The sequence below is a fragment of the Parasteatoda tepidariorum genome, chromosome 4 (genome assembly GCF_982258835.1).
Source record: "Parasteatoda tepidariorum strain Cologne lab strain chromosome 4, Ptep-v5.0, whole genome shotgun sequence".
NCBI lineage: Eukaryota > Metazoa > Arthropoda > Arachnida > Araneae > Theridiidae > Parasteatoda > Parasteatoda tepidariorum.
Window position 1 is genome coordinate 121,244,885 of NC_141758.1, and position 15,193 is coordinate 121,260,077.

Consider the following 15,193-nt stretch of genomic DNA (forward strand, 5'->3'; position numbering starts at 1 on the left):
TCATTTTTAGACTCCATGTTTTTCATTTCTCTCGTGAAGTGAAATTGACTTGTGAGCTTTGCCACAGAAACAATTTCTAAATGAACGCTTTTTTACAGTGGAATTAGGGGATAAACATTTTGATCTTTAACCACGTCTATTCGCTCATACACTGAAAATCTTTCAAATGTAGGAAAAATATATAATGGATGTTATATATTTCACAGGTCAAGTAGCCAAACTTATCACAGGTCAAGTAGCCAAACCATTCAACAAAAAATAAGCACCTTTTAAGCACTCATTTTTAAACTCTATATACATTAAAATAATGCAAATAATATTCAGGGCCGGAATAGCCTGGTTAGTAGGACACTGGGCCCAAGAGGTCGTGGGTTCGATCCTCGCCGGCCGAAGACTCCCCGTGTAGTAAATGGTGACTGATGCACCTTAAATCTGTCGAGTCTCAAAGTCCTCCATGTTCCCATAACAAATCATACCTCTGGGGGTACTGATCTAGGATTTTCCTCGTCTTCTAGATTGGTTCAAAATTACAAAGCTACAGAGTTGAACAATAGTAGTCGCAAACCTAAAATTGGGTCGGCTGTTCAACGACAATTATAAGATTAAATAAAATAATTTTCAAAGACTTTACATGATCATGATAAAATAACTAGCTTCTGGTAAAGAACTCTTTTTCTAGATTATCTAGCCATTATAAAATGATCAAAAGATTTTTCGGTTCGATATCAGAGGGAGAAATATGAAGCCTGAAATCTTGGAAAATGCAGCAGAGTTGCACAGCAGAGTTTGATAATGTCACCGAACCCAGCTCAATAGACGCACATGCGCAACAAGTATTTCATCAATCATGTCAGATGATTGGTGCTTTCATACGCTATGAACTGAAGGTGCGCCGAAATGGATTGTGATTGAATAAATTGTGAACTCGTCGAATACAACAATGTGATTGTTGTTGTAGTTCGTGTACATTGCATAGAGCTGCACAATGGGCTATTGGCGACTGTTTGGGAAACATCCCTGAGGAGGATCCAAAGACATGCTATCACAATATTGATCCTCTGTAAAGGGGATGGCACCCCCGCTTCGGTACTCCGACGACCTGCACGCGAAATCGAGCACTTTACGGCAGAACAGTTTAACGAGGACCCATACCGCACAACCTCGGTACCTACGCAGACTGATCCAAGTGGTCACCCATCCGCACACTGACCGCAGCCAGTGATGGTTGACTTCGGTGATCTGCTAGGAACCATGTCTCAACGATCAGTCCACTGCGGAACCTTTACCAAGTAGAAAGACAGATAGTACAATTTAAATAAGGAAAGAACGAAGACACATCCATGGTAGGGCGGGATTCGAACCCGCTTCCTCCACACTGCAGAACTTTTGGCAGGTGATGACGCTCGGCACAGGAAGGCCCCAAAAACGCGAGTAGCATGGATCCTCTTCATCATCAACTCAATTCGACTTTGATTGACAATAATTGCCAATCGTTATCGATATTAAGGAATATAAAATACGGGCGAGACTGGTACCAAACGAGCTCTTCGTATCTGTGCTTTGTTGTTGTGGGGATTTTTTTTTACGAGTTTGTAGACTAGTGTATTCCGTCCAATTTTAGATACAAAGAAGGAAATCATGCCTGTTTCAAAGTCTCGTATTATTATTGCAGAACTTTACAGTAAGTCTTTTTCTAATTTGCTTTTACATACACTTAAAGTTTTTCGAGATAATTGATGGTATGCTTGAAATTGTCCAAAATTCGGGATTGGTATTAAGTATGATTAATATACCTCTTTTATTAACTTTGTTCTCTTGTTAAATTTAAAAATGGTTCTTTTTCGAATATTTCTATGGGATATTGACTTATTTAAAGTATTACTTTTAAATTTATCAATTTCGCTTAGTTAAAATTCTCTTTAGATTATTGAGTAAAAACGACTTAAAATAAAATTGCGATATATTGTTGACGAAGAACAGTCAAACTAAAGTTTTAATAAACAATAGTTTTAATCTTTTATATATATTTTATTTCACAGTATTTAACGTGATTATTAGTTTTTGAATACTAGACATTACACATGTTTTAAATACTATATATAACAGTCTGCTTTTAAAACTTTGCAATTTTCCCCCTCCGATATTGAATTATAAAGTTTTGTGACTGTTTCAAACTTAATAGACTTCCCACTCAATTCCAAAATATTGTATATTCAAGCTTAATTATGTAGTTTAGTGCTATAAATGTTTTTCTTCAAAATTTAGGTTGCATAAACTTTTAATTTTGTTTAACAAAATCTTTGTGAAGACCGAGCTTAGTTAATTTCTACCTTAGAATACTGAACTCACTATTTACCTGATAAGATGAGTTCTAGTTTTTCACCGATAATGACTTCAGTCGAGGGAAGGAAATGTGGGTGGGGGTTTTGGGATATACCATACTGTAAAAGATTTTTAAATTTATGTATTGAAAATTGTATTTTTATATTATACTAGTTAAATTATATTTAGCTTCAAAATTTTGTTTAATTGAATAAGATGTGTGCAATTCATTACCTTTTATGTGCATGCAAAAATTATAAATACAGTAGTTGTTGCATTTAAAATGTTATTTTTGTAATAAAACCATTTTAACTTTTATAATAATATAAAGAACAAAATTAAAGAGTTAAATTTTCCATTTTCGTCAATTTTTCTGAAGTATGTCACTATTAAGGGGTTAAACTATAGTTTGTCTAAAGTAAGAGCTACTCTAGCCATTCGTCTGGACCCGTGACGGTGACTACTGTAACGAGGTATAAATATTTCAAGTTTAGGTGTGGGGTCGTTGTTTAGAACAGGATTTGTCTCTGGTCGACGAGAGAGGGGTCAATCTTTTTCTTCGGTCTATTTTGTTAGCCCTAGAGCAGGGATGAGCTTTTTTTCAACAAATCTGAAAAGCTTAGTGGGCTAAGGAAAATCTTCTTCTAAAATACAAAACTATATAAAAGTTTTAAAATATTTGAGATGAATGAAATTACGATTTAATTTTTAAAAGTTACTTATATTGAGTGTCGAAGTGAGGTGTACTTATTTTAAGGTACGAGGGTAATTGCTTATCTGTTAATCTACTTCTGAAGTGATTTTTTTTTCAAAGGTTTTCTAGTTAAAAACACTTGTTCACGCATATAAAATGAAGCAAGCATAGTACTGATTTTCTGGGCATGAGAGTTTAGATTTGGGAAACTAGCGTTTGGTAATTTGTAACTGTGGCATATTTAAAAGCAACTGTTTTAGATTGTTACATTGAAACTAAATTATAGCTGCAAATCCAACCTCACTGTTTCACAATTTAAGTTGAAAGGCAAGGTATCTAATTCTATTTTACTGGCACTGAAATCTAGAAATCTGAATATATAGCTTAGAGCTCTAGCATTGTCGTAGCATTAATCTAATATTATCGATTTATTAGTTATAAGTATACAATGTTCGTCAGCGAACTTAAAGTATATTACGTTAAAGTGTATAAACATACTCCACTGCGCACGCACTAAATTTTATATTTTTAATGACTGGTTTCCTGTTTTCTTGCAGGATCCAAGTAGCTACCTTAAAATAGATGTTTGATACTTTACTACACAAAGTTGCTTATGGAAGAATAAAAAAATCTACTCCTTACAGAAGAATGTTGGTCATCATTATCCCATTTAGATTGGGTAAGGAAGTTAAGATTTATTTTGATCTGATCAATGTATTGTTTGATAGAATTTTTATTCTATGAGTCTACTGTTTAACATTTCATCATTAGAACGTTGTATTCATTGGCTTTATAAAACCTTTTAAATTTTTGATCCACCTTTTGAAATCATATTAATTTTTTCTCACTCACAAATGAAAATGAAAGTAGACTCATAAAGACACTTGAATATTTTTAAGCTTTGAAAATTTAACCTTTTTGTCTGAATAAATTAAAAGATTAAATTTTCAATTTATTATACATTATATAAACTTTATATAAAGACATATCATTTTCTGAAAATTTTGAGTTTTTGCTCTCAGAATATTCTACGCAATAGCTACCAATTCTTTTGTTCTCAGAATATTCTGTCCAGAAGATTTCTACGCAATCACACATGATAATAGTTTACTTTAGACTTGATTGAAACTTTGCATGTAGATTTTGTATAATGCTGGCGATGAACTAAGAGCTAGGGTGCGAGTGTGAATTTATTATTTTTATCAAGCTTTAAGAATATTAAATTTTTCATTAAAAATTCAATATTAATGTGTAGTTAAGTCTCTTTTTGAAATTATAAAATAGTCAAACTCGGGTAATAACATTAATTTAGGTATTTTGAAATTTAGGAATTAGAATTTACTGTAGAGCCGTTAGCGTGGCATGAAACATGTGTAGTTTTGAACTAATAATAAGTTCAAAATTCATTATTCGTTGATTCATTAAATTTATTGTTCATTAAATTTAATTTTAAAAGTCTTAAATTGCGTAAATCCTTCCACGATCAGTCTGATGGTAACGAGCTTCTAAATCATGAACGGACTGAGGATATTTTACGTCAGAACTGTGGTCGGTTACAGCGAAGAGCAGAATTAGCATCTATCAGCCTATGCTAAGGTAGCATCATTGGAAGGCTTACGCTCGGGGGGGGGGAGTGGCACCACGGATCTTAATTGGTTTTTTAAGGCTACAGTGGACTACTAACGAAATCGTGAAGCTCTCTAAAATCGATTTTCTAACTTTGAAAATTTTATAATTAAATGATATGAAAAGCATAATAAAATCTCAAGAATTTGTGACACATTTGACAATATTAGTGTTATTTTGCTTTTTATTAGGAAAAAATTTTTCTCAATAAAAACTTTGCATTGAACTGAAAATTTATTTAGTTCCATGCTCTATAATTTTGACTATTCCATGAAACTTTTTTGACACTCTAGATCAATAAAAATACTTGTGGCAACTTATTTTGAAATTTTCTCGCTGCAACATATTTTATAAGAATTTCAATGTTCCAAAACGATCATAAAGGGACTATTTTCATGTTTTTTCGCCGAAACTTGCTTTTTCTACTCAGTATGGAAATTTGTTGAAAATTGTCTAGATTTTCCCTACATTTTAGAAAGAAATACGGAGTTAAAATTGTCAAATCTTTGCACTAAATTTCTCTTTAAATTTTAAGATCTTATTTAAACTTAAAAATTGACACTTTTTTTTTAAAGAAATTAAAAATTTTCTTGTTATAGCATGAATTATGTATAAAATTATTTTTAATATTCTCTCTAAATATAAACAAGTTACAGCAATGTAGCAGTATTTTTTAAGTATTGAGCAGTGTAAAGTATTTGTGTTTCATTTAGTTACTTGGTTGTACGGGGGGTGTTAATTTCTGCTGATAAGAGCTCCTAATGATCAGGAGGCTAATGAAATTTCGTCATTTCACCAAACCTCCAAAATAACTCTTACGACTGTAAATTTCTTAATTCCGTGGTTATTTAAAGTTTTTGGTAATTGAAATTTCGTTTTCATTTAAACTTCGTCAGCATTTGTTAATATAGATTTCTGTGATAGATATTTGAAAAGCACGCACATAGCTCAGAGGTCCTGTGAGTAGGAATTAAATGTTCGGACTGATATGAACCTCGTTACAAGTTTTTAAGAATTTTGTAAAATGATGAAATTTTTGTAAGTGACTCGGGAGGTTTACCGAGATTTGCGTAGCTAATAGTTATAAAACTTCACCCAATAATATCAAACGCTGCCTCTAACTAAGTTTTTACTAACTAACCCTATGTTAATTTGACCATAAGAATAAAGACATTTTGTTTTATGTTTAAAACTAGGCTTTGCATTGACTACTTCATCGTCATTAAGTCACCTTGGGGAGCATATTTTTAAAGATGTCCGTTGCTGACCTATCCACCATGAGGATCGTAGTTTGCCAAGATGTCCATTGCTGACCTATCTACCATGAGGATCGTAGTTTGCCAAGATGTCCATTGCTGACCTATCTACCATGAGGATCGTAGTTTGCCAAGATGTCCATTGCTGACCTATCTACCATGAGGATCGTAGTTTGCCAAGATGTCCATTGCTGACCTATCTACCATGAGGATCGTAGTTTGCCAAGATGTCCATTGCTGACCTAGCTACCATGAGGATCGTAGTTTGCCAAGATGTCCATTGCTGACCTAGCTACCATGAGGATCGCAGTTTGCCAAGATGTCCATTGCTGACCTAGCTACCATGAGGATCGCAGTTTGCCAAGATGTCCATTGCTGACCTAGCTACCATGAGGATCGCAGTTTGCCAAGATGTCCATTGCTGACCTAGCTACCATGAGGATCGCAGTTTGCCAAGATGTCCATTGCTGACCTAGCTACCATGAGGATCGCAGTTTGCCAAGATGTCCATTGCTGACCTAGCTACCATGAGGATCGCAGTTTGCCAAGATGTCCATTGCTGACCTAGCTACCATGAGGATCGCAGTTTGCCAAGATGTCCATTGCTGACCTAGCTACCATGAGGATCGCAGTTTGCCAAGATGTCCATTGCTGACCTAGCTACCATGAGGATCGCAGTTTGCCAAGATGTCCATTGCTGACCTAGCTACCATGAGGATCGCAGTTTGCCAAGATGTCCATTGCTGACCTAGCTACCATGAGGATCGCAGTTTGCCAAGATGTCCATTGCTGACCTAGCTACCACGAGGATCGCAGTTTGCCAAGATGTCCATTGCTGACCTAGCTACCACGAGGATCGCAGTTTGCCAAGATGTCCATTGCTGACCTAGCTACCATGAGGATCGCAGTTTGCCAAGATGTCCATTGCTGACCTAGCTACCATGAGGATCGCAGTTTGCCAAGATGTCCATTGCTGACCTAGCTACCATGAGGATCGCAGTTTGCCAAGATGTCCATTGCTGACCTAGCTACCATGAGGATCGCAGTTTGCCAAGATGTCCATTGCTGACCTAGCTACCATGAGGATCGCAGTTTGCCAAGATGTCCATTGCTGACCTAGCTACCATGAGGATCGCAGTTTGCCAAGATGTCCATTGCTGGCCTAGCTACCATGAGGATCGCAGTTTGCCAAGATGTCCATTGCTGGCCTAGCTACCATGAGGATCGCAGTTTGCCAAGATGACCTACTTCAGTTGCCTAGTTATCATGACATAACAGAAACGCTGATTGTATTTCTTCAACTGAAAAAGAGGTTTATTTTTATATTCTCCTTGAATAATATGAAAATTTCATTTTCAATATTTTGATTATTTAAATTTAAATTTTTCTCTTATAAGAATTAGATTCTATAAATATTTTTAATTAAATCTAAACACATATTTATAAATTATATGAAATTTTAAATATAGATTGCTTAAAAGTTTTTTTCAGAAATTTTTCTTAAACGTAAAGAATAATTAAATCTTAATTAGCTTAAATATTTCTTTTCATCATACCTAGAAGTTTTTAGTCTTAAATTATTTTGAGTCATATTTACCCATTAAATCTTAAATTAAATTTGGTCTCTAAGAATGGGATGCACCTTTAATGTCTCGGCTATCTTTAATGTCTATATGCGCATTGTCAATAGTCTTAAAATTATTAAGACAAGCTTATTGTTATCTATTGCTCATTATCAGCTATGACATAATATTTAAGAAAAATTAAATATTAGCGCAAAAGAACTAATTTTGATTTATTGTATTTCCTCGGAACTATTGTCTGGTACACTATCTGAATTGTATTATTCAAAAGAATTGTTTTGGTGTGCCAGTTTAAATTCAAATCATTAAATTCAGAGAATTGTTAAAAATCAATATTTCCATTCGATTCTCAGACGAAACGTATTTAGATGAATGAAACTTTATATCGGATTTAATTTTGGTACTACAAATTTTTAAATATTCCTTTTTAATATATTTCCACCAAATACATCACGCGTTACTTTCATATTTTAGAATCTGTTGAAGTAAATGTGTGGTTGGGGGGGGGGTTAGTTAATTTAAAAATCTACTGTTAAAATACATTTAATCTGAAGTTTAAGCAAAACTTAAGTAAAAAAGATTTGAGGAAGTTGTATCTAATAGACAAAATTCGTATCTCAAATTTTGTAGGATATTATTAAAATAAACTAACTCTTAAATTTGTCTTGATCTTTAAAATAATTGATCTTTAAAAATTAATAAATTGATCTTTAATTGATCTAAATTGATATTTAAAAAATTCCAGGGTTCAGATAAAAACCGGTATTTATTAAATCAAAATTTTAAAACTCTTTGAGGTAACGAGATGCTTAGAAACCGGAAAACGAGTACATAAAATATCACAAATTTAGTGTTACCTTAATAAAACACTCGTTATGAAATTGATAGTTACTAATTAATCCCCACCTCACCAGTAAAATACTTATTAAATACCAGTTTTCGAATTTAAGTTATCCCGTACTGTTCGAAATACCAATTTTATCTTACTATTCCGGATCTGTCGGTTTGTGCACCCATCACTTAAATTATTTAAAACCATTCATGCAATAACGTCTAGCTGTCTCGTCATAGTATCGCATTTTTCAAATTTTATTTTTGTCCTAATCTTAGTTAGCTTTGATGGAAAGCAATTAATGTTGTATAGTTAAGTTGGCACTTCACACATTAGGTCTTATTTTCATTTACGTAATTGTATTAAGATAAATTTCACAAAACAAATTTAAATTTATAATTTGTCGATCATTTATATAGTGTAGGTAATAACCATTCTAGGTATTTATTCCAAATTTAAAAGAATGTGCTTTATATAAAGTTTGAGAACGAAACTATTAAATCAAAAATTTATGAAAAATCCAGACAGTCTAGTCATTAAGTTAGCGTAGTGGAACGCGTTACGTTTGCTCAAGAAATGTTCTAATTTTGCTACTCAAAAGAAAACTGGTCGCTAACACGATTTGGCGTAACAGTAATTTTTATTTGTAGATCGAACTAATTATACACATTATCGAATGCACTGAAAATGTTAGATAAGTTAGAATTTTGGTAAATAAAATATTTCAACTTACCAGTTGATTTCTTAAGATAGACTGAAATTATATTTCTAATAAGATATTTTTAATACATTAATAAATGGGTCTCTACAAAACTAGTCTTGTTTTTAATCTTATTTCTCCGCCGAGTCTATTTGCATAACGATAATCTTTAAATGGATTTGCCTCAATTTGCTTCATATCACCTCTTAAATATTTTTAGCTGTTTTGGTACATATTCAGTGTCAAAAGTATCTGTTCAAATAAAAATTTCAGCACTGAACAATATTTATTACGGATGCTTCGGCTAGTTTAGCTATTCGAAACTGGCTATGAGCATAGCACGTGATAAAAGGATATCTTAAAAATTTAAAAGAATCTGACACTATCTAGCCATAGTTTCAAAAAGTAAATAAATTTAGAAAATTTTCCCTTTTTAATGTAAATATGCCTGGATGAGCAAATTTGAGGCAATTCATGTTTAAGGAATTGAGTTATGCATTCATATTTCATGTACGTTATTTTTGGCTAAATACTAACATAATACTAACTATAACATATATTTTAACCATAAGCTAACATTAATTCATTGACTCGGCGGCAAAATAAGTTTAAACAATGGGGCATAATTACGCGGTAAAAGTTATAATATTAAGAGTATACTTAAAATTTAATTTTGAAATTAAATTTTTATCAATTATAAGATAGTAATTTTTTTTTAATTAGGGTTATGCTGTTTCGATCATTTTCAGTTATTTTTATTAAGTTTAGTGAAAATTGCATGGAAAAACTTTTAGAAATATTTTAGAAGTACTGAAATTCAGCTTCGTTCGAATCCAAATTTCTAATTCGGATAAAATAAAATTTTTTAACAGGCGCATTAAAGATACCAACAAAGTTTTAAAAACGTGCATCTATTTTAATAACTATTTGCAAAATCTGAATTTTTATTTTGAAAATAAAACAAATTCTTAACTCGAAAGACATTTTAGAACTGGTGATTTGTACTAAGACTGGATGACTTATACCAAAAAGCTAAAATTAATAAAATACAAAACACAAATTAAACTTTTTAGCTTTAATTTTGAAGATCTCTTGAGCAACATAAACAATAAATGCCCTAAAACAGTCTAAGATCGTGAATCTTTTTTAAATGAATAGTCTTGTAATTGTCCATCCTCTTACACATTTCTGGATTATTTTCTTACAGTAAGATTTCTGAAGAATGAAATATAAATGAACGTTTAAAATTTTATAATTTTTTATTAAATGTTGAATTAGTCAATATTTTATTAAAAGTGAAGTGTTAAATAATGGTCACATATGCGCAATTCAGGAAAGAATGTTAATTGGCTGTAAAATTTGATCAAAAATAAAACATGTTAAAATGAAGTGTGGTTGAAATTTTTCCGGGATTAACTCTTTTGCAGAGTTAATCTTATCACAAACCATAACATTCTCATAGTGGATGCACAGCTCCAAATGTTAAATTCCCGATATTGTCTGGTCAGGCCCTGGTTAAGTAATATTTTAGCTCTACAAAGTTACGCAAAAATCTGAATTTAACGCGTTGGCAGAGCGTAGCAGTGCAGAATAGATTAGCGGGTATATGAAATCGTTATACGTTTAATGTAAACTTTCATATGTTTCTAATAAAATAAAATAAAATATGTATTTATGCGTTTTTAAAAAAATAATAGGTTCAACGTATTAACGTATAAATTAAATGTTGCCAATTTAAGATTTGAAAAATCGTAAGTTTGGTGCTAAGTAAATATATAGATTTCGACTCAAATGAGTGTTTCAAAAGTTCTCTAACTCGTATTTTTAAACTGAACTATTTCTTTTAACTATACCGATCTCGTGCAAAAGTGCTACAAATATAGGTTCTTGGTCAGAGGGCAAAAATTTCGGATAGAAGTTTGGATCTACTATTTGAAGATACCCGAATAATCCATGAGGTAAAGTATAAACAAACTTTCTTAATGTGTTCATTTTTATATCTAACAGCAAAATTTTGAATAATTTTCAGATTCTCATTGTAAGTTGCAATTGCGTTGAATACTTTAAGAACCAATGACGTAGATATCAATAAGCTTATTTAAGTGTTGTGTGTTTTAAACTATTTTATGGAAAGCAGATTTGCAAATTCCGAGAAACATGATTTACATTACATTGCAAATGCACAAAATTCTAAGAATTCAAATCCATATAACAACTTTCTTTAAAAAATTGCATCTTTTTAGTAAATACTAAGCCATTTAAATCTTTAATTCAAATAAATGACATGTAACTTGTTAAACCTATTAGAAATGTGCTATAGTATAATTCGTGATATAAATAAAAAATCGTCAAATAAATTCGTAATATATAAATTCGTGAAAAAAGCGCTTTCGACAAAATACTAAAATAGAGATCCATCGACAAAGACTATTCACTTCTGCCTAGCTTAATAGTATGAGATTGGCGCAGCTGATGCTCTCTGGTTATTTCAGTTTCCGTTTTTAAAAGCGCTATATGTCTAGCCACCTCAGCTAGATTTGGCATGTGACATTTTTAGAGGCAATCATTGGTTGATTCACCATGTAAGAGAAATAGTAACTTAAAAAAAACAAAGCAAACGTTGCCACCGGTGGAAAAGAAATACAGCCAAAATTTTGGAGCCACGTAAGAAAATTATATATATTAGATGTCATAAATGATACGAAATCAGGGTCATATAATTCAAAACGTTAAACCAACTTTTGGAATCGCTAATAGTGTTTACCTATATTAAGTTAAATTGTCTGAAGTATAATTTCTAAGAAATTCTCATGATCTACTTTTAGATGTAGGTTCCACTTTTAACCGTTTGAGTGCTGAAGAGTTTTCTTATATATGCTAATAGTGCGGAATGAAATGCGTACAACACTACTAACAAACTACTACTAACAAAGTACTAACTACTACCAACCAACTACTAACCAACGGCAGCGTCTCAGAATTTTCGGTACAATAGCGCTTCTCCGCATTTTTGGCGCATAACAAGCGAAGTGCGATAGCTCTTCACCTCACTCAAACGGTTAATATAGCACCGCTTAACTCAAAGCAAACAAGGAACAGCATAGTAACCAAATTCACGTGGTAATGCCATTAGAGATGCCATCATGAACATCTGATCCTTTCGGGTAAATTTTTAGACACTGCATCGAAATTGCATTTGTATCATTTTATAAATGTCTAGAACGAAATTTATACTTAATAGTACGCAAATATTAAGACTTCGATTGAAACACGGCTGAATGAAGTGCAGCCAGTACTACCGCATTTATAGTCGATGATATAGCAGATCTACACAATTTGGGGATATCGATCTGCTGCATGAGTGTGCAAGTGTGAATCGGAAGCTTCGGAATGTTCTAGACTAGTGTGGATAATGACGTGGAGGTGGTAGTCGGCCGTTCTGCTTTCTCGTCATGTTTCACACTCGTTCAGCCGTTTCGGAACTTCTCGATTCAAACATGTGCGCTTCTGTAGTGGATCAGTATCCTTGTGCTGTGTAGAAATCTTTAACGGCAGTCTTTCTTTAAGAACTTGAAGCTAGTTATTCTTTTTTGATATGCACTCGTGCAGCTTTGACTCCAAACAGAATAAATAGGATACAACTGACTTTTCGAATGCAAGAGTTCCCCGATTTCTTCAGACGCGTGTTTTCAATAATCAAACTTTATCTATTTTTTGCTCAAAACACTAAGTAGCTGTAAATCTTCAGGATTTTACTATACACCAGACTAAAAGTGAAAAAATTCGTTAGAAAAATTCAGCTAATCTTTTTTAAATTTGCTTTTTTAACTGTGCCTTCTGAAAGTTATAAATTAACAGTTTAAATTTTATGTAGCCTTATAACTTTAACTGAAAGTGAAATGTAGTGCCAATTCTATGTAAAATTGCAGTCTAAAATCTAATCTAATGAAAAACTCGATGCGCAAATCTGCCTTTCATATAAATTTGTTTTAAGTTATATTTGACAAATTAAATTTTTAAAATTTTTCAGAAATTAAGTTTCAGGTGCAATAGAGACTTTAATTTTAAAATTAAAATCCTTTTCAAAAATTTTTGGAGATTTTTTTTTTTGATACTGTTTAAAATGACAAAATTTGAATTAAATTTTAATGCATACAGGTTAATTGTTTTTGTTCTGATACATATTTTTACAAGGAGAATTTTCTATAGATTATAAATATTCATGACTCTTGCATTGTGTAATTAAATATCAAAGATATATGGTATATATGATAGCTTATTGTATACTGTAAGAAATCCATATTAATATTTCGTTTGTGTAAATAAAGCGCAAGTTTAATGTGAAATGTTGTGTAAATAAAGCGCAAGTTTAATGTGAAATGTTGCTAAAAAAAACATTGTAAATGTTGTTAGAGCTCCATGTAAAATATATTGTTTTAAACCTAATTTGTAAATGGTAGAAAGATGTAATGCCTAGATGCAGTTTGAAATATATGTAATTAATATATTTTAATAAAATTATTTGATGGACAAATTGGTTAGTTTTATTTTTCGTTTATATAAGAATTTCTTTTTTCGGACTAATAAGTTCAGTTTTAAACTACCACTTTCAAGATAAATTTGTGAATATCATTAATATCTGTAGATTTTATTTGAAATTTGCATTAGGGAAATATTATGATGTTACTTGGACTAGTCTCTAAATACTTTACGAATAGTTTCCAAAGCAAATGTAGATTTTATCAGAACCGAATTTAGTTAAATGTTGAGACACTAGACAAGTATTTAGAAGAATTTTTATGCCTGTCAACATGTATACTTTTTAAAGAACTTTTCTTAGTGAAAAATTGAATTCAGAAAAGTAACATAGAGAGTAAAATTCTCCCTACTAATAAGAATATGTGCTTTTATCTGATATACTCTTGAGAATTGAGATCCAGATTATGTTCTTCGACGCACAATTTTTATTAAACAGACACTGCCGATTACTTCGCAATAATTGTTATTGATTGACAGGAAGCTGTATTTATTCATTTAAATTTATTCATTTACGTATACGAACTAAAAGTTATTCCGTTTGCTTACGCTTGTGCCTCTATTTCCATGTCCAAATATTATCTATTAGTATTATAAATATTTAGATCTATTGGTGAACAGATGTAATTAGTTTTTAAACTAACACTTATATTGTTCAAACATTTTGTTGCTCAAACGAATTTGAGTCCACGACAATTATTTAATATTTCCGCTTATCCAACGGGCGGATATGTTTAATAAATACCATTTTTGCTTGAATCACATTGTGCATGAAGCTGATCGTTAGGCTTTAAATCATTTAATGAATCTCTAACTGTATTTATAAAAATAAATTTTTTTTATAAACTTTATTTAAAAATGTAGTTTAGAATTTCGTTATAATAATAAAATAAAATAATTCTCTTAGTTTTAAACTCTTGAATTGGAATTAAAAGCATAATAACAGCAGTAGAGAAAATACATTTAAATTAGGGATACAGACATATTTATAGAAAAACATACCTTTGACATTTTATGCTGATAACAATATAGAAAAACTAAATCCTACCACGTGATTTTTTCCAGCCAATAAGTGCTCCGACAACAGTGGAAAACTATGCCAAAAATTTGTTATATAGATATATTTCATACCTTTTTTAATTGTGTTAAGTTCACAACTAATGAAAATATATTAAGCATTTAAATTTTTAATTATTAAATACAGAATGAGACGGTACTTTTTGCTCCTGTAAACGTAAAATTTTTAAACCGCGGCTCACTTCCAATTACAAATTTGCTTTCATTTGCAGTTAATTAGATCTAAAGAAAGTTATTCATCATTTAAATTTATGTAATGTATAATTTTTGAAATATGACTAATTTTTTATCTGGATTTTTTATTTTAGTATCAAGTACCGATAATCTAACCGATTTTTTAGTAACTACTAAACTGTTTATAGAATTAAGAGTAACAAAATATATTTTTACTTGTAATTAGAGAGATTTAAAAATATATAAGAGGGTTACCGATGTCCCATCTGCGTCAAAGGTTAAAGAATTTTTTTCATTGTGTATTAGTTAGATAAAATAACGGAATTTAGTTTTTTTACCAATTCTTTTTGTTAACCGACATCTCTTTTGAACCAAGTTATCAAATTTAAAAAG

At 31.5% G+C, this 15,193-nt stretch overlaps 1 long non-coding RNA gene across 1 annotated transcript; it reads left to right on the forward strand.

Annotated features, from left to right (window-relative positions):
• Positions 1–504: 504 nt before the first annotated feature.
• LOC147812671 (uncharacterized) lies at positions 505–13,547 on the forward strand. Its single transcript, XR_015433366.1, has 3 exons — positions 505–1,681; positions 3,574–3,695; positions 5,839–13,547. It is a non-coding gene; the product is annotated as an uncharacterized LOC147812671 (long non-coding RNA).
• Positions 13,548–15,193: the final 1,646 nt, after the last annotated feature.